Here is a 7,205-nt window from a genome sequence, read left to right on the forward strand (position 1 = left end):
CGTTTGGTGGTTCGCCAACTTGGGGGAGTCATGCAGGACAGTCTATACCTCAGGGGCATCCCACAGATGATTGCATAGACTCCTGGAGGCCCTGAATGTTGGAAGCCATGACAGCCTGCGGAGTAGCACTCCCGTTGGTGAGACGCCTTATCCAGGACCCAGCTGCATACCTTAGTGGCTCTGCAGAAAAATGACTCTGGCTAGTTGGAGAGAGATGCAGCACTGGGGAAACATAGGGCGGCTGGAATTTGCAACACAACAGGTTCCAGAAAGGTGGTAGAAATATTCCTATTTTGTTTTGAGAAAGGAAACACAAAACTCCTCACTCTGCCAGATGAAATGGAACTCGACATTTCTGGGATTCTTGGCAGCTTCCCAGCAATAGGCTAGATCAGAAGCTCTTGTTTCCTGGGGCATCCACTATAATAGCCCATTTACACCCTAGCACACGGGTGAGGAGCAGATATTTCTGAGTTGTGCAGGAATCCACAGTTAGAAATACAGTATTAGGAAATCTGTAATGTACCTACATAATACGCATGGCTGATAAGGGACTCTGGTAGATCCACTATACCTCTCCCTTACCCCAACCACGATAATCTCTGGATCCTATTTCCTCAACCTCAGCAACACACAACCTCTTTAAATTACCAAGTAAAATCACATCTCCCATAACCCTTTTCTCCAAATCATTAAAAATTACTATACCTGAGGGAAAGCTTCCTGTGATTAATACTACTTAAAACCTACCCCTGAACACCTAAACCCTAATCATCCTACTCACACAACTAACACTCCCACCTCATCTACACACAATATGTTTTTGATCAACTATCTGATCCTCCCTTGACCTAAAGAACTAGCCTTTCCCCCTCTACACATCCCCAAAGATTATGCTCCTCTTATCAGCTCACCCAATAAGTGACACACACATCAGCCTACACCTGCAGCTGCTGTAAAAACTCTAAAGAAACAAAAGTCAATTACTGAGGATGACCCAAACCCAATGGTTTACAGAGAAAAAGCAACCCTTGAACTGCCAGTGAAACAAAGCTTGAGAGTATTGCTTCCTGCTGCACAGGAAATTAGGAGATCAATAATAAACAAATGAAGAAATAGACATGCTAGAATCCTCACCAAAGGGAAGTCAAGGATTTAAGGAATAACATTTCAGAAAATGGTAAAAAGGTGAATTATCTTAACAATAGAATGGAAGAAAAGGAAAACTGAATAGTGATCTTGAAGATAATGAGGCAGAATCCAGCAAATGAGAGAAACAGTCAAACAAAATAGCAAAATACTTTGAATAAAGGCTGGGGAGGATGTGAGATTCCACGAAACCAAACTATATTTGAATTATTCGAGTCTCGAAACAAAAAAAATAAATAAACCTACAGTTAAAATAGTAAGGGAATTTTTGGAATATGTTTTCCCCAATATCACAAAGGTGAATACAATAACCATTCAGAAGCAGAGAGAACACCAATTAGATTCAAGTCCCTCCCCCGAAAATAATACACATCAAGACATATAGCAGTCAAATTCTTCAATTTCAAGTAAAAGGAAAGAATCATGAGAGGAGCTAGAGCAAAAAAGCAGTCCCATATAAAGGTAAACAAGTAAGAACAAGTCAGACCTCCCCACAGAGACCATGGAAGAAAGAAGTAACTGGAGCAATATGTTCCGAAAGTTTAAAGACATCAGTAGCAACCCAAGAAGCCTTAATCCAGAAGGCTCTCCATCAAATTTGATGCATATAAAGCATTAGAACTTGAATAGACCCATATCAAAGTAATAAATAGTCAAGGTCATTAAGAAACTCCAAACTAAAAAAATTCCTAGTCCAGATGGCTTTACAGGAAAATTCTACCAACCATTCAGACAAGAGTTGACACCAACCCTACACAACCTCTTCCAAAACATGGAAGGGATAGCAAACTCCCTTACTCATTCCATGAAGCCAGCATAACCCTGATACCAGAATCAGTCAAAGGCCCCACAAGGATAGATATTACAGACCGATGTCTCTCATGAACATAGATGTAAAAATCCTCAACAAAATCTTGGCCAATAGAATCTAACAACATATCCAAAAAATAATACATCATGACCAAATGGGATTCATACCAAGGATGCAGGGCCAGATCAATATTTGAAAAACAATTACTGTAATTCACCACAGCAATAAGAAAAAGGACAAGAACCATATGATCATATCAATTTATGCAGAAAAAGCATTTGATAACCTCCAACACCCATTCCTAACAAAGACTTTCAAAAATATAGGGTGAGAAGGGAAAATCCTCAATACAATAAAAGTCGTATATGCAAAAATAATAGATAACATTACACTTAATAGAGAAAAGCTGAAAACATTTCCATTGAACAAGGGAACCTGACAAGGATGCCCTTTATCCCTCCTTCTATTCAACATTGTGTTGGAAGTCCTAGTCAATGCAATAAGACAATGATTATATATCAAGTGTGTACAATTGGGTAAAGAAGAAGCGAAAGTTTCACTATTTTCAGACAATATGATTTTATATATTGAGAATCCTAAGGGGTCCACAATAGGATTGTTGGAAACTATAGAGGAGTTTAGTAGAGTAGCAGGATACAAGATTAACAAGTGGAAATCAATTAGATTCCTATATACCAGTGAAGGGAATACAAAAAAAGCTATCAATGAATTGGTAGCATTCACAATAGCCACACAAAAGCTGAAATACTTAGGAATAAACCTTACCCCAAAACAAAAGGCCCGTATGAAGAAAACTACAAAATATTACTAGAAGAAACCAAAAAAGATCTGCACAAATGGAAGTACACTGAATATCTGTGGATCAGAAGACTCAATATTGTGAAAGTGCCAAAACTACCTAAAGCAATCTGTAAATTCAATGCAATCCTGATCCAAATTCCAGCATCATTCTTCAAAGAAAAAAAAACTGATGGTCAATTTCATATGTAAAGGGAAGAAGCCCAAGATATGCAGAGAACTTCTCAAGAAGAAGAGCAAAGTAGATGACCTTTCACTACCTGACCTCAAAACCTACACTACAGCGACAGTCGTCAAAACAGCCTGGTACTGGTCTAATGGCAGATACTCGGACCAGTGGATCCAGAGAGAAAACCAAGAAATAAAAGCATCTGCACACAAACGATTGTTGACAAAGGCTAAATAAATAAATAGGAAGGGCTGCCCTCTTCAATAAATGCTGCTGGAAAAGCTAGATATCCACGTGCAGAAGACTGAAACAACACTGACATCTCACTCCATGTACAAAAACAAACTCAAGGTGGATCAAAGAAGTGAATGTAAGACCCAAAGCTATCAAGATCATCAATGAGCAAATTTGGACAAACTAGGACCCTAGTGTAGGGAATAGTTGGGCTATCAGAAACAACAAAGGAAACACACTGTGGAGGATAAAATAGATAAATAGGACCTATTAAAAAATAGAATACTTATGTACATCAAAATACTTTATTAAAAGAGTGTTAAGAGAGCCCATAGACTGGGAAAAGATATTTAGTAATGACAAAACAGATAAAGAACTAATTACTAAGATCTACAGAATTTAACAAGGTTAAAACAAGAAAAAAAAAATACAGCCCTCTGAGAAGTTGAGCAAAAGAACTGAACAGATGATTCACAAAGGATGACACTCAAATAGCTAATAAACAAGTGAGGAAAATCCTCCAGGTTATTAGCTATCCGGGAAATGTAAGTCAAACTAATAATGAGATACCACCTGTGTTATTCTGGGTGCTTTAGAGAAACAAATCCACAGAAACTCATATGTATAAGAGAGAACTTTATATAAAGGGTAAGTGCTCATCAAGAAAACATCCCAACCCAGTGCTGCCCAAGCCCACAAGTCCAATATTAGCCCATATGTCTGACACCAATCTACAAAGTTCTCCTCCATCTTCAGAAAACACACACAATGACACCGACTGCAGGAGGAAAGCTGAGGCAGTGAACGGGTAAGCATCTCAGCGCTGGCAGGGGTCTCCATGCGGCTGCTCCAGAACCCAGGGCTGCATCGGGGTAGGTCCATGCAGCTTCTCCTTGGGGGATGTCTTGCAGGAAGTGAGCCTTACCAGCTAAAGCAGGGAACTGGCTAAGGCAGCTGCACCCTGGTCTGGCCATCACAAAGCAAGAGACCTGAGAACTAGAAAGGCGAGGCTCACTGAGCCATTTATCCCTCCGCCCTTCAATTAACCCCACATGTGTTTATCGGCCACATTGGCACAATAAACTACCTCACCACCTAACGCCCTTAACTATATCCCAATTAAAAAAAAGTTAGAATAACAAATGTTGGAGAGGATGTGGTGAAATAGGAACTCTTATCCACTGTTAGTTGACTTGTAAATATGTACAACCACTGTGCAAGGCCATATGGCAATACCTAAAACAAACAATTGGACTACATATGATTCAGCAATACCATAAATGGGTATATAGACAAAAGAAATAAATAACAGACCACGAACAGACATCTGCTCCCCCATGTTCATCGCTGCATGGTTAACAATACCAAGAAGCTGGAACTAGCCTAAATCAGTAGAAGCCTAAACAGCCTAAATCAATAGAAGAGTGGAAAAAAAACTCTGGTACATACACACAATAGAATCCTATGCATCCCTAAAAAACAGTGATGAAACCATGAAGCACCTCAACTGGTGGATGGACCTGGACGACAGTGTGCTGAGTGAAGTTAATCAAGCACAAAAGGACAAATACTAAATGAATCTACCATGGTAGGAACAAGGAGCAGAACGGGAACAGACTCAGGTTTGCAGGGCATCCAGTCTTCAGTCTGGGGACCAGACATTCTGGCAAACGGCTGGACCAGTGTCAATGAGCCACACATCATCTGCTCCAGGTAAGTATAGTTTAAGACACTTGGCTGGAGGATGCCTCAGGACAGCTGTGATCAAATGGAAAGGGGATGGAGGAATGCTGTCTGCTTTCCTTTGGATCTGGGGTGAGGTCCCCCAGAGAGGGAGGTGGCCCTGTCAGAGGGATGAAGCCCACTAATAGGAGGGGCAACACAGGAAAGGGGAGAGGGAACAGTCACATTTGGGGAGGCACAGGCGCTTGTCTGTTTAGGAGAGGGGAGGGAGGACTGACATCCAGGTGGAGGGAGGAGAGACTGAGGATGCTCTTGGGAACATTAGGTGGGGAGGATATTTAGTGGCATGCAGTAGATGGGAAGAATTGACCTAAGGCGTCTGGGGGTATCCAAGGAATTCAGGCTGGGGTGTGGAATGCAGGGACATGGAATCCTGGAGTTTTGGGGCACAAGGCACACTCCAGAGGCTACTTAGGTAAGACCTCATACAGAAACTCCACTGGGTGAACTGGATTCTGCCTCAGACACACTTGTAACCTGAGGACTTATGCTGGAAAAGACATGATATCTGAGGAAGCAGAAGAAAGCAGTACCAAGAGTGGTATACTGTTGGCAGACAAATCAGGTCTTGCTACATCAACACACTGTATTTTGTATAAAATATGTATCATTCCAGCAATCATGTGATGGGCATTCTGTTATATTTTGCTAATGCTTGTTCATATTAGGGTGCATCACAGAGGTGCACTGCCATTGGGGGTCACCTTCTTGAAACTGGTGTTTGTTTCTCTGTTTTTCAGTAAATGAACCCCAGGGACGTTGAGGCTATAAGGAAAGCAAATATAATGAGGGTTTTAGGGAATGGGGCGAGATAGAGGCCTGGGAGAAAGAAGAGGGAGAAGATGTTAAGAAGTGCAGGAAGGAAAAGCATGTTTGGAAACTGACTATGGAAGCAATTTTACAATTCTGTTTGATGTTTGACGTGAATGAACTATGGAATGATATGATATATGAGGGAGCACACACACACACACACACACACACACACACACACAAACCCTGAAATTTTCTCAAAGCTGTGTACATATTTAAAATTTTTTACAAAACACCCTTATCACCTTCAAAGTACTTCCCCTTCCCTTTTTACTCTGTTCTCTTTTGTTCGTCTTGAGTTTTGATCTGTCACTCTTGAGTTTTGACCTAGACACCGAGGATACACTCAAAGCTTCTGTTGTCTTTCTTTTTGTTGTTATTGTTACTCAGTAACTTGAATATTGTTTATTGTGTTGTAAGACATTGTAGAGTTTATCTCAAACTGTTAAAAATGGTAATGTACAAATGTGAACAGACACTTATCTATAATATGGGTAAGGTTGTTTTTTTTCCTATAATAGATGTTTATAAACAAGTTGAGGGGACAGTTGGTCTTTGTGTTTCCTTTATCTTTTTATTATTATTTTATTTTATTTTTTGCTTGCACAGGTTGCACTATTGAAAAAAGAATTGAGATTGTATAATAAACCTGGTCGACAGCTGCAAGATACCAGAATCTTGTAGATGTCAAATAAAAAGTTGTTATACTAAAAAAACAAAAACAAAAAAACAACAACAAAGTACACTATTACACTTATACATTTGTCAGATCTGTGATTCCATACTTGGAAACATTTTTCAAATTATTCTGTTTGGTTGGCTCACAGCACCTCCCTTGTTTTTTTCTTCACCTCTTCTACATTGTCAAATCAGTCCTTTCATGTCAGTCCCTCTTCATTTGTGGAAACAAAAAGAAGTTGCATGGAGAAAGGTCAGGTGAGTAAGGTGCATGGGGCAAAAGAGGCATGCTGTTTTTTGCTAAAAGCTGGTGCACTGAGATGGTTGTGTAAGCAGGTGCATTGTTGTGGTGACAAAACCAGTCTCCCATCTGCCACAAATTAGGCCTTTTTTTGTCACACACTATTATGCTATCTCTTCAGAACCTCTAAATAGAAAGCTTGATTAACAGTCTGACTTGGTGGAACAAACTCCAAATGCACTACCAGTTGACATTTTCATCCATTTGGGAAGCTGACAGAATTCCAGAATGAGTTCTTCTATCAATCGACATTTCACTTTTTTTGAAACAAGAAAACCACTCATACCCTTGAGGTTTCCCCATTGCACTGTCATGGTAAGCTGTGTTCCACATCTCAACATTTTTCTCAGGCAAGAAACAAAATTTCACAGCTGCATGCTGTTCTCTTAAATCAGCCATCACACACACACACACACACACACACACACACACACACACACACACAATGAGCTTCAAGTGAAACTGCTTTTACAAAAACAAGAGTGCAC

Source organism: Echinops telfairi, unplaced genomic scaffold (assembly GCF_000313985.2).
Source record: "Echinops telfairi isolate 266 unplaced genomic scaffold, ASM31398v2 ScPeMD7_57;HRSCAF=196, whole genome shotgun sequence".
Taxonomy (NCBI): Eukaryota; Metazoa; Chordata; class Mammalia; order Afrosoricida; family Tenrecidae; genus Echinops; species Echinops telfairi.